Source organism: Cannabis sativa, chromosome X (genome assembly GCF_029168945.1).
Source record: "Cannabis sativa cultivar Pink pepper isolate KNU-18-1 chromosome X, ASM2916894v1, whole genome shotgun sequence".
Taxonomy (NCBI): domain Eukaryota; kingdom Viridiplantae; phylum Streptophyta; class Magnoliopsida; order Rosales; family Cannabaceae; genus Cannabis; species Cannabis sativa.
In genome coordinates this window covers 38046333-38059447 of record NC_083610.1, presented here as the reverse complement: position 1 = coordinate 38059447, position 13115 = coordinate 38046333, and the positions used below count along the sequence as shown (strand labels likewise).

Sequence of the window (13115 nt, the reverse complement as noted above, 5' to 3'; positions counted from 1 at the left end):
TTTTCCATGATTGAATTATGTGTTTCAGGTGACACACGCGGACTTTAAGAAGGCGAAAGAGAAGGTAATGTTCAAGAAGAAGGAAGGAGTGGACTTTATATGTGATAGGATTGTCCAATGTTATTGGAGAACTATGCCACCATTGGAAGATGAATTAAAACCCAAAACTTTCGTTTATTGTTATTCAAACTCATAATGGATTCCCTTTCAAAAAAAAACCCATATTCTACTGAATTGTAAATTCTTCTTCTCCCAAAACCATATTCTTCCCAAAAGGACAAGGGCTTCGAGACAGCCAACGACAGCGAGTTTGGGAATAGCGATGACGATGACAATCTCACTGTCTGAGAAAATGGTCGGCGGTACGGATTCTCGTCATCGTCTTCTTCTCAGGCGACCATGAAGGTCACCACCACTCCATCTCCGGATCTCGCTCTCACCAATCTCGCTTACGTCTATCCCTCTGATCTCCAAAACTTCGTTGTCCCTAGCTCCAAGCTTTTCCTCGCATTGATCAGAAACTCATTCGTTCTTTCTCTTTGATATCCTTTATTAACTCAATTATCATCGATTTAATCCTTTTGTGTTCTTCATTGTTCTGATTCTTGCATTTCGAACTTTACATTTCCTAATTTCTTGCTATGATGATAAGAAAACATGTGTTTATTCAAATTATATTGTTATTGGATTTTTCTTAACTAAGAAGATACTCCTCATCCAAGCATACACAATGGAGAAATCGCTCTAAATGCAATCCAACTTCGGCATGCGAAAGTTTCTACTGGCGATGTTGTACTGGTGATCAGGTTATCTTCACATTACTATTGAAATTTTGATATTATGCATTGGACTATATATGTATAAATATGTAATTATGGCTGTATTAAATCGGTGTGTTGTGTGTGTAGATTTATTCCACCTGATGAGTCTAACCTGGCATTGCTCACTTTAGAGTTAGAGTTTGTGAAAAAGGGTACTAAAAGTGAACAGGTACGCTGTGTTGTGCTGTGCTGTGCTTATTGAGTTTTACATATTCAATTGGATCTAAATAAGCATCGTGACCATGAGTTTCTGGTTATGTGTTTTTAGGTTGATGCTGTTCTCTCGGCCAATCATCTTAGAAAGAGGTTTATTTACCAGGTAGATTTTTTATCACTTTATTTTATTATTGATCAAATTGTAGTTTAGACTCTGGAGTGTCATGATCAGATGTTTTTGAACTGGAATTATGATTTTGATCAATGCCAACTGTTTAGTTTAGAGTATAGTGTCTTGCTGAATGCTGAACTTTGATGATTAATCAAAATGGAATGGCTTTTTGTGCTATTTTTTGGATTGCTTTAAAATTTGTTATAATAATATATCCATTTTCTCTCAATTAATTGGTCATATTTCTACCTACACATTTCATAATCATGTTTTTGGTTTGTGTTTATTTTATTTTTTTGTAGTCTTTCAATTATTTTTGTTGATCATATTAAATATGTCCTTAGAGTGAAGAAAATGGCATGGAGATGACAAATTTCTCAGAATTTGAAGGAGTTTTTTGAAAGACCAACTAGACAAACACCTAACTAAATTGGAGAGAGTATAGCTGATGGCCAACAAGTTGTTTAACTAAAATATGGCCAACAACTTTAATGGTGTAAGGCACGAAAGGAATTGTATGACTATGTTTTGATAAGCAAATCAGTTTTTCTTTGTTGACAATCTTGTTTCATGTATTGTGATATCAGTTGAATTAAAATTAGACACAGAAACATTAGCTTTTGCTCTCTATTGGACTTTGTTGCTTAGGGAAACCTAAGGAATTAACAATTCATGAAAGAAATTCTGAAATTCGATTATGTGTGAGTGACAGTACAAGTCATGAGAGCATACTTTTTCTTTATTTCTAGGGGAAAGAAAGGACCGAAGGAGAGCCTTCTTGTGTTGTGTCGAAAAACTTGCCCTAAAAACCATGCATCTATCTTTAAATTATAGTGCTAATTTTTATTGTTTCTTTAAATTATAGTGCTAATTTTTATTGTTTCTTTAAATTATTTTGTTATGACTTAAATATACCCAATTATATTTTACTAACCAAATATGATAGCTCACATATTACAAATCATTCGCATGATCATACATTACAATATAAATCAAACAATAAAGAACTAAAATCTAAATAAAATTAATATTTACGTGCCTCGGCACGTAACTTTTAACTAGTATATATAATATATGTGTATATCACATATTTTTTTAGAGACAATTGATTAGTATATATGTTATGTTTTTAAAATTTTAATACTTTTTTTTGTATTGTTAAAAATTTATTAGATTGATTTTGAATTTTCATTATAATGTTTGATAATAATGATAGTGTAAACCACTTAAACTGCACTGCACCATACCGCATTTCCACGGTGTAGTTTTTTGCAGTTTTAAGATTTCGCGGTGCGATTGTGATTTGAAAAATTACAAAAATTACATATGCAATTTGATTTGAAAAAAAAAAGTTACAACTAGCACCACCCGCACCGCGAACACCCTTAACAACCACTGGTGTAGCCGAATTTTTTAATTTCTTTTTGTTATAACAAAAAAGTTAAATAAAAGAGAAAAAGAAGTAGTGAGAAAATGTAAATTGACTAGAGAAAGTAAGAAAAAAGTATGTTAATTGAAATAACGAAAAAATGTTATTTCGGTAAATAATTTGGACGAATGCATGTAAAAAGAGAAGAGCTAGATAACAAGAAAAGAAACAAGAAGAGAGAACAGAGTAATGAAATATATGCCTTACTCAACAGGGTAGGCAATTGTCTTTATTTATATATTGAGTCCTTCACAACCAAAAGCCAAGAATACAATAACAGAGAGAGTGTAACTAAAATAACTAGCTAACCCAATAGAACAACAACAGTTAGGTAGTTTAGGTGACATTACTAAAGAATTTGTTGATACCCCCTCTCAAACGAAATGATGTGGGAGACATCTTGAGTTTGGCTGTCAAATAGTTGAACCTTTCAGTTGATAGGGGCTTTCTTAAAGCATCAGCAATTTGATCAAAGGCGGGGACATATCGAACTGATAACTCCTTGGCTAGTATGAGGTCTCGAACAAAGTGCATGTCTATTTCTATATGGTTAGGTCTAGCATGAAATACAGGGTTAGCAGCAATAGCTGCAACACTTTGGTTGTCTATCCATAAGATAGGACATTGAGTTTGTTGAATGTGCGGCTCAGACAGTAGAGAAACAAGCCACTTTATCTCAGCAACAGCATTAGCAAGAGCCCTGAACTCACTTTTTGAGCTAGACCGTGCCACAAAATGTTGCTTCTTGGCAGACCATGAGACAAGATTCCCTCCAAAGAACATGACATAGCCACCTGTGCTTTTCCTATTGTTATCCCAAATTTGGCACTTTGATGTGGCATCACAAGAATGGTGACACGTGGCATCAACTTAGAGCACCTGGTCGGATCAACATGCCGAGCAGGATGCCTCGCTGGCATGTCCATAATGGAATACTCAACGAGCCGTGCAGAATGAGCAACACTTAGCGAATTCAGCCAAGCAATTCGTGAGTCACCAACTCAATCCCTATAACTCAGGGATCAACTTGTGTGGATATGGCATACACACGATTCCACTATCGGTGTATACGGCCTCAATCCCACGATCCTAGCATTCAGTAATGATCCCACGATCTTTGTGTTTATGCGCTTTGTAACGAGAGAGGAAACTCCTCCTCCTCAAGTTTCCTGCCCTATAAATAGTGAGGAATGTTCACTGGGCAGGGGGACGAAAAAAGAGAGATTGATCGAAACTGTGTAACAGTGATCATACGCCGAAACGCTATAAGCTAAGGCTATCTAAGAATCATATATTCAGAGATATTATTGCAAGAGCTATAAGAAAAGGAATCTTCTTCCTTATTCTTAAGTCAATACAACTAACGAGGATTAGGCTATTACCGAACTGCTCGGGGTTGAACCTCTATAAAATTTCTGTGTCTTCTTATTATCATTATTTGCTTTATTACGTATTCTTATTACGACATATCGTTTATCGCTTATTAAAAGACTCATTGTCGTTGGCTAAAAGCGAAGTCAACATTTTGGTGCTTTCATTGAGAGAAGAATCACAGATCGCTCTTTCGACACGATGGTGCAAACTCGCAGAGGCTTGTCAGACCCAGCAAACTCACAGACGCTGGATCCGATGTTGCAGGACCCAAGGAGTTCGGCGGTTCCACCCGCTGTCAATCCTGGACAGACGAGAAGCGTGGTGAATGATGGAACAGCTCCTGTTACTGAAACTGCACCTGGTGTGCAAGAGACCAGAAATAACGGTTCCGCACACAGCCAGGATGTTCATAACATGACTGTTCCACCAGGCATCAATGCCCAGACGACCATCGGAGACGCAACTGAATTGCAAAATCTCCATGCTGCGCTTGGACTCATGCAGGGCCACAACAATACCCTGCATCACGATCAGGAGGAGTTACGTGCCGCAGTAAACCTCGTGTTTGACGAACAGAGGCGTATGTTCGCCGAGTGGAGAGATAAAGAGATGGAGACATTAAGGGCTCACCATGAAGAAATCAAAGATAGTAGTCGGCAAGCTACTATGCTGATACGAAGAGCCTATCAGACTGTAGGCCAGCAGGCACCGAGCGTCATTCCCCTTGGAGAAACCGAAGATGACCCAACGGTGAATGCTTCCCAGACAAACAACGGTCAGCCGTCCAATCCCCGGTCACGAGTTCCACTCGTGGGCCAAGAGGTAGGCGGACAGACCTTGTCCGGGAATTCATCAGGAGAAGTCATGCTCGATGGATCCACTCAAAATAATGGAGCCATTCCACCTGCCAACCAAGCGAACCAATCGCTAAGGCAGTCAGGTTCTTCTGTGTTCGAAAGGTTGGAAACACCCCGTGACCTACGGGATGACCTGAACAGAAGAAGGGGAGCAGACGAGCAGACTACTACAACGAATGTGCAGTCCGGAGCCCATACTCAGATCCCCGCTCAGAAAGACGCTGACGTAGCCCAACCCGACCAGAATACCAATGAAGTCAACCCAGCCGTACAGGCCCAGCTTGACGAACTGAAGAATATGTTTCATGGCATGGCCGGACAGCGTAACAATGATCTTGAGTTAGACCGCGCACGCGGAACTCCTTTCTCTCCAGAAATCAACCTCCTGCCACTACCTCACAAGTTCAAGATGCCAACGTGGAAGATGTACACTGGAGAGAAGATCCTCTCTCTCATCTCAAGTATTTCGAGATGCAGATGGATTTACAAGGAGTGCGAGGAGACGTATGTTGCACAATCTTCCCCGCAACTCTGTCGGAGGCCGCACAGCAATGGTATTTCAAGTTGGCTCCAGGAAAGTTTAATTCATGGAAAACTTTCTCTTTGGAATTCCATGCACAATTCTCTTCCTCACGCCGACTCCCATTGCATCTGGGAGATTCGGTCGAAGTAAAACAACGACCAGGCGAACCACTCCGGGCATACATCAGCAAATTCATGACGGAAGCGACCAAGGTGTCAAGGGTAACCGAGGATGGAAAGTTATCCGCGATACTGTGGGGCATTGAAGTCCTTGGCGAACTATGGAAGGACATAAGGAAGAACGGACCGGTCGACTCAATGAGTGATTTCCTCGACTGGGCCGAAGGTTTCATCAAGCTCGAAGAAGCCATTCAGCGAGCAGAAGGTGAACAAAAGCCGAACAAAATGAAGGCTCCTTCTACTGGAACGTCCGCCCAGCTTCCCCAATATTCCAGCAACTCAAGTGGCAAGCGTTCAGGCAACAACCACAAGCAAGGGAACGAGAAGAAGGGAAAGTTCGCCGAAAAACCCGGACAGACTCCCCGTGATCGCGCCAAACACACTGCATTCACTATCTTAACTGAGGATATAGAAAGTGTGTATATAGCAACTCAGTCGCTAATTCCGTACAAGAAGCCCGGGCCCATGAAGAAAGATACCAGCAAGAGGGACATGACAAAATTTTGTCGGTTCCATGGAGACTACGGCCACGACACCAACGAATGCTACAACCTGAAGCGAGAGATAGAACTTCTGATCAAGAAGAACAACCCGCACCTACAGAAGTATGTCAAGGCCAACCAAGGTCAAAACAACCAGGATCTGATGCCTCCGCCATTAGATGGACACTTGCAAGTCATCATTGGAGACCCGCACATCGCTGGAGACACGGGCAAAGCTCGGGAACGATATGCCCGCACAGCTCAGTACGAGCAAGAAGAAGTCATCCTGGCCGTGGAAGAAAGGAAGCCCAAAGTTCCACGAGCAGGAGAGCCAACCATAACATTCAACGACGAAGATGCTGTCCAGATAAGGTTTCCGCACAACGACCCACTGGTCGTGGAAGTCCAGATAGCAAACAAAATGGTGTCCAGAACCATGATTGATAATGGGGCTTCTTCAAATATTTTGTTCAAGACTGCCTGCGAGATGATGGGGCTCCAGCTCAAGGATTTGACTCCATGCCTTCAGCCCGTCTATGGTTTCTTCGGTCAAGGAGTTGCGCCCCTAGGACAAATTCGCCTACCCCTCACAGTTGGACAGGCTCCAACGAGCATAACTGTCATGGTACAGTTCCTGGTATTGGATGTTCCTTCAGCCTTTAACGTAATGCTAGGCCGACCAGCCTTGTATGACTTAAAAGCTGTCACATCAATATTCCACTCGTGCCTAAAGTTTCCAACCAAAAACAGGGTAGGGTGTCTTAGAGGTAACCAGCAATCTGCTCGAGAATGTTACAACCTGGCAGTGGCCAAGGCTAAGAAGGAAATATCCTCCAGCCAGAGCCCGGACAAGGGAATAAATATTCCCAAGTAGGAAACCACCCAAGGCGAGGATGAAGATGTGGATCCTCAACTTGGGGACCCAAGCAGCAATGTTGGACCTGTGGAAGAATTAGAAGAGATCGAGGTCGATCCAGATATCCCGGCCAGAAAGTTGAAAATCGGAAAGGGTTTGTTGCACGAAGTAAAATCAGAATTGATAAAATTTTTGAGAGCAAACCTAGAAGTTTTTGCCTGGTCACATGCGGATATGGTCAGAATCGATCCTTCTATTATTTCGCATGTCCTAAATATCGATCCTAATATACGGCCAGTTCAGGAAAAACGAAGACTGCTGGATAAAGAACGAGCAGTAGCCCTGAAAGACGAAGTTGAAAAGCTGCGCAACAATAATTTCATTATTGAAGCTTTCTACCCGGCTTGGGTCGCGAATCCCGTACTCGTGCCTAAGCCGAACAAGAAATGGCGAGTCTGTATTGACTTTACATACCTCAACAAAGCATGCCCGAAAGACTGTTTCCCACTTCCAAGAATCGATCAGCTCGTCGATGCAACAGCCGGGCACAAAATATTAAGCTTCATGGATGCTTATTCGAGCTACAATCAAATCAAGATGCATCCACTAGACCAACAACATACAAGTTTCCGGACAGATATGGGTCTCTACTGCTACAAAGTCATGCCATTCGGTCTTAAAAACGCCGGAGCTACATATCAAAGACTGGTAAACAAAATGTTTAAAGATCAGATCGGCAGAAATATGGAAGTGTACGTGGATGATATGCTCGTCAAATCCAGAAAGGCTGGGGGGCACATAGACGACCTGGACGAATGTTTCAAAGTCCTCAAAAAATACAACATGAAACTGAATCCCCTAAAATGCTCCTTCGGAGTCAGCTCGGGAAAGTTTCTAGGCTTCATCGTCAACGCTCGAGGAATTGAAGCCAACCCGGAAAAAATCCAAGCCCTCCTGGATATGAACTCGCCAATAAAAACCAAAGAGGTACAAAGCCTAACTGGTCAAATCGCCGCACTTAGCAGATTCGTGTCAAAATCAACGGATAAATGTGTCCCATTCTTCAACATCCTGCGAGGAAACAAAAAGTTTGAGTGGATAGAAGAATGTGAGAGAGCTTTTTAAGATCTAAAGGCATAGCTCGCAAAACCTCCCGTCCTCTCTAAACCTCTCGACGGTGAGGAACTGGGGATATACCTGGCAGTAACAGAGCATGCCATAAGCACCGTACTAATCAGAGAAGAAGATGGCGTGCAGCATCCAGTCTATTACATCAGTAAAAGACTCATCGAGGCTGAAAGCCGATATCCGTTGATAGAAAATCTCGCCTACTGCCTCATCTTAGCAACGAGAAAGCTAAGGCCATATTTTCAAGCTCATCCTGTTCGGGTGTACACCGACCAACCGCTACGGCAAATACTGCAAAAGCCAGATGCCTCTGGGCGACTACTCAAGTGGGCGGTGGAATTGGGGCAGTACGAAATCAACTTCCAACCCCGAACAGCTATCAAAGGCCAAGCCTTGGCTGACTTTGTGGTGGAATGCACAGTTGAAACCGAAAGCATCCCAGAAGGCGATCCCGAGCCAACACCACAGCCGATCAGCACTGAAAGCAAGCCGACCTGGAAGCTTCACGTGGATGGATCGGCCACAGATCAGCTATCCGGCGCAGGAATTGCCCTTGTCACACCTGGGGGTCAACACCTACATGCAGCGGTCAAATTCGGATTCAAAGCCTCCAACAATGAGACCGAATACGAAGCCCTAATTGCTGGACTCAAACTAGCGAAAGAAATGAAAGCCGAGCACATCGAGATCTGCAGTGACTCACAGCTAGTGGTTAATCATGTGTCTGGTGAATACGAGGCTCGGGGAGAAAAAATGATAGCATTTTTTGAGCAAAATACATGATCTGCTCGCACAATTCAAAAGCTACAGCCTCACGCAGATTCCAAGAGAGGAAAATACAACTATAGATGCGCTAGCCCATTTGGCGAGCAGCAATATAAGTGACAAGGCGAACCTGGTCCCGATCCAGTTTCTTGAAGAGCCTAGCATCACAGGCACGGAAGAAATCGAAATGATCGATACATCTCTGAACTGGATGACGCCAATAGCAGCCTATCTCAACTCTGGGGAACTCCCAGATAACTGAAATGAAGCTCAGAAAATGAGAAGAAAGGCAGCACGGTACATCATCGTAGACGGGATCATGTACAGAAGAGGATTCTCAATGCCATTACTCAGGTGCGTCACACCAAATGAACCTGCACGGCTTCTATATGAAGTTCACGACAGATTCTGCGGAAATCATGCAGCCGAACAAAGCTTATCAAAGAAAATTCTAAGGCAAGGCTACTTCTGGCCGACAATGATTGAAGATTCGAAAGCCTACGTAAAGAAGTGCGACGAATGCCAGAGATTTTCAAAGATACCAAGAGCTCCGCCCAACGAGCTAACACAGATGCAAAGTCCGTGGCCCTTTGCCATCTGGGGAATTGACCTAATCGGGCAATTACCTAAAGGTAAAGGCGGAGTGCAGTACGCAGTGGTAGCAGTCGACTACTTTACAAAGTGGACTGAAGTCGAACCACTTGCAACTATCACATCAAAGAAGGTTCAAGACTTTATAGTGAAGAACATCATATGCCGGTTCGGACTACCGTACAAAATAGTCTCGAACAACGGCAAGCAGTTCGACAGTCAATCTTTCACTGATTTCTGCGCAAACCATGGCATCATCAAAAGCTTCTCCGCAGTGGCACATCCACAAGCAAATGGTCAAGTTGAAGCAGTCAACAAGACCCTGAAGGACACACTAAAGAAGAAGCTCAAATATGCCAAAGGAAATTGGCCGGAAGAACTCCCTGATATTCTATGGTCATACCGTACAACGGAAAAAACAGCAACCGGTCAGACACCATTCTCAATGGCGTACAGTTATGAAGTTATGCTGCCCGTCGAACTCGAACCACCATCCCACAGAAGGTTGACGTACGATCAAGGTACCAATCACATACTCCTTGCAGAATCACTTGATGAAATCGAAGAAAAACGAGCAACTGCAAACTTAAAGTTGGTAGCTCATCAACAAAAAGTAGCTCGGTATTTCAACAAACAAGTGAAAGCTCAGAAATTTTTTGTGGGAGATATGGTCCTAAGAAGGGTATTCCTAAACACCAAAGACAGCACGTCAGGCGTACTGGGACCCAACTAGGAAGGACCTTATCAGGTGGTCGAAGTTCTCGACTCTGGAGCATACAAACTTGGTAAGTATGACGAAAAAATACAACTCATTTTAGTACCACGATACTGGAATGGAGAACATTTAAGGAAATACTACCAATGAGTACTTAGGTCGGGTAGACCACTTCAAAGTACTCAGGTCAAATAGACCATTTCAAAGTACTCAAGTCAGGTAGACCACATTAAAGTACTATAGAACATTCGCTATAAGTGAATGGCCTCTTAGGCGAACTCCGCGCAAAGGTTTTAGAAACAAAAGTACTTAGGTCGGGTAGACCACTTTAAAGTACAATTTCTTATTTGTTTTATGTCATGTTAAGCTAAAAAGATCCATTGGATCACTAGCTCTGATGTAAGTTACTACGGTAACAAATACATTTTTGATCAATAAAAGAATAAAGATAGTATTTCCAATTCTATTGAGTCGAAAAAATCAGCATGATTATAATTTACCTGTAGTTAAGGCATACAAAAGGTTCAGTCGAACCCAAAACACCGAACAAAAAAGCAATATATTTGCAAAGACAAGTGACCAAGAGTCATACGTCTGCTCGGTCACTTGGGGGGCACCTATACCTGTACAAAGCATCTGGTAAACATAAAACAAAAACAATTGCACTGCAATTATAAACAGAGAATGAAATTCATTAAGGATAACAAGAGCAAAATGTATCGGGATTAAAAGCTGCCCGGTCAGCCCGTTGTCCAAAAAATGAAAATTAATTCCAAGTTTAAAGACTGCTTGGCCGGTCATGATGTCTTAAAGGACTTCCAGCCATATAATATATATATAAATAGGAGGGATAAAAAGATCAATGTTCAAACAGCTGGAGTCCTAGGCCCTGGATTTGGTTCTTCTGAGCCAACTGGAGCAGGAGGATCTGTTATTTGAGCAGGAGAAGCATCAGCAGCCTAGTCAGAAGCTTGGCTGGAAGTTGAAGCAGCCACCTCTTTCCCACCATAGGCAACTTGGGCCGCGCAGTACTCGAGGTACATTTCCTTGGCGTCGCCTAAGTAGTCGAAGTTGGCCTGGGGATTAGCCTTCCAAAAATCAAAGAAGAGCTCGAGGCCGGCAGTCTCCAAAGCATCAACCTTCTCCCTCAAGCGGTTCGCCTCGACCGTCTGAGCGTCCTTATCATCCTTCAGCCGAAGGAGGACCTGCCGCAGAGAAGTCCTCTCATCTTGAAGACGATCAACATCAGCAGATAAGGACTCGATGGTTTCCTCAAAGCGATCAGCAGCCTCGAGATCCTTTGTCAGCACGGTGACCTTCTTCTCAGCGGCAAAAAGCTTCTTGTTGGCCTCACCCAACTCATGGCGAATAGCTGCAGTCTTCGCCCTGGCCTCCTCAGCTTCCTTCTTGGCCAAGTCCGCCTCCGCCCTCAAGGTGTCGGACAGAGTCGTACTCTTGGAAGCAGAAGATTTAGCCCAGGAGTAAGCATAACCCAGCTTCAAACCGGCCTGCACAAAGGAAAAGGTCAGCATATGAAGCTAAGTATGAAAAGCTAAAAGGGAAGTGTCGAAAAGAAAAGACTAACCCTGGTAAGCTTCTGCAAGACTCCGCCCACCAACACATCCAGAGATGAGTGGTCCGCACCAGCCAGCTGCTCATCGACCTCAGGAACCAGCCGGTTCATGTGATGAGCCATCACCTCCCTGCCCTTCTTGACCTCAGGCAGCACGGGCACGGGTAGAGATGGTGCCTGCATCCGCTCAGGAACCCTCCTGACCAGTTCGGACCCAGATGTTGGTGGCCCAGACTCCTTAGACTTGGGAGATTGGGGAGTAGAAGGATTTGAAGACCCCTCTCTGACCTTGGACTTCTTGGTCGGAGGGGAAGCACTAGAGCCTCCGCTCATCCTCTTCCTTAAGGCGTCCATCATCTGCCGAGACATGTCTGCACAAAGCAAAAATAGCATGGTTAGCAAAAACCAACAAAAAATACAAAGTATGGAAGCCAAGAAGCTGAAAAAGAAGTAAAGCGCAGAGTGACTGCCCGCCCAGAAAGTCGGAAGTCCATCATCACCTGACATCGACTTTATCTCAGCCATAACGGCCTTCCCTTTTCCAGCATAAGGATGGGATGGCCGAACAGGTGAAATGGGCTCCCTTATGCGAATGCCGTGTTCCACGGGCCTGGGCGTGGCCGGGAGTTTCTTCTTCCTCCTTAAAGGAGCCACCTGCTCAGCCTCAGCCTCAGCCTCGGCCTCATCTTCAGGATTCATGGACTCCTTAGCATACTGCTTTGCCTGAACACCACCCTTCAACTTAGCTTCACGCTTCAGTTGAATCAACTCATCCTCCTGATGAGCTCGTTCAGGCCGAGCAGTAGCAGACTTCCTCTTCTTCCCCGTCTCGGACTTAGAAGAAAAGTCCTCAGGGTAGAGCCCGTACTGCACCAGATTTGCATCGGAGGTCAACTGGATAATATCCATGTCTTCCGCCGGCCACCGGGCAAGCTTCTGAGCCCTATCTCTAAGGGTAAGAGTGAGGGGAGGATGGTGATATGTCAGAATCTGCTGAAACCGAGTCTGGGCGATGTTCGGATCCTTCAGCATGAAGTACTCATCAACAAAATGCCCTAATTTGCTGATGGCCTTGTTGTCCGTCCCGCTCAACCACTTGAAGCCTGGCTGAGAGAAGTAAAAATACCCCGACCTGCCTTGCTTGGGGGTAGACTTCAGGTCGAAGAACCAAGCGACCTCATGGGGAGAAGGAGCGCCCCATCCCTGAGAAGCGTAGAGGATGAAGATGGCAGACAAATACTTAATGCCCTTGGGAGTGATCTGGGCCGGGCAGAGGCCGAAGAAGTACGCCACATCCCAGAAGTACTTGTGCACGGGCATCAACGCCCCTTGCTGGCCATGAGCCCCCGACCAGGCGCACATCCCCTAACTAGGGTTTGAAGCGCGATTATTGTGGGCGGGAATGAAGCAGTCCAGCTCGCCCAGGTATCCGTCCTGGTCGAGAGTGCGGAGGCGTGCCTCTGAAATCTTGGACGGAGGACTCACCCATCTGGC

At 44.1% G+C, this 13115-nt stretch overlaps 1 long non-coding RNA gene across 1 annotated transcript; it reads left to right on the top strand.

The window, feature by feature from the left end:
* Positions 1–634: 634 nt before the first annotated feature.
* Positions 635–1644, top strand: LOC133032792 (uncharacterized). Its single transcript, XR_009685393.1, has 4 exons — positions 635–806; positions 909–990; positions 1090–1140; positions 1494–1644. It is a non-coding gene; the product is annotated as an uncharacterized LOC133032792 (long non-coding RNA).
* Positions 1645–13115: the final 11471 nt, after the last annotated feature.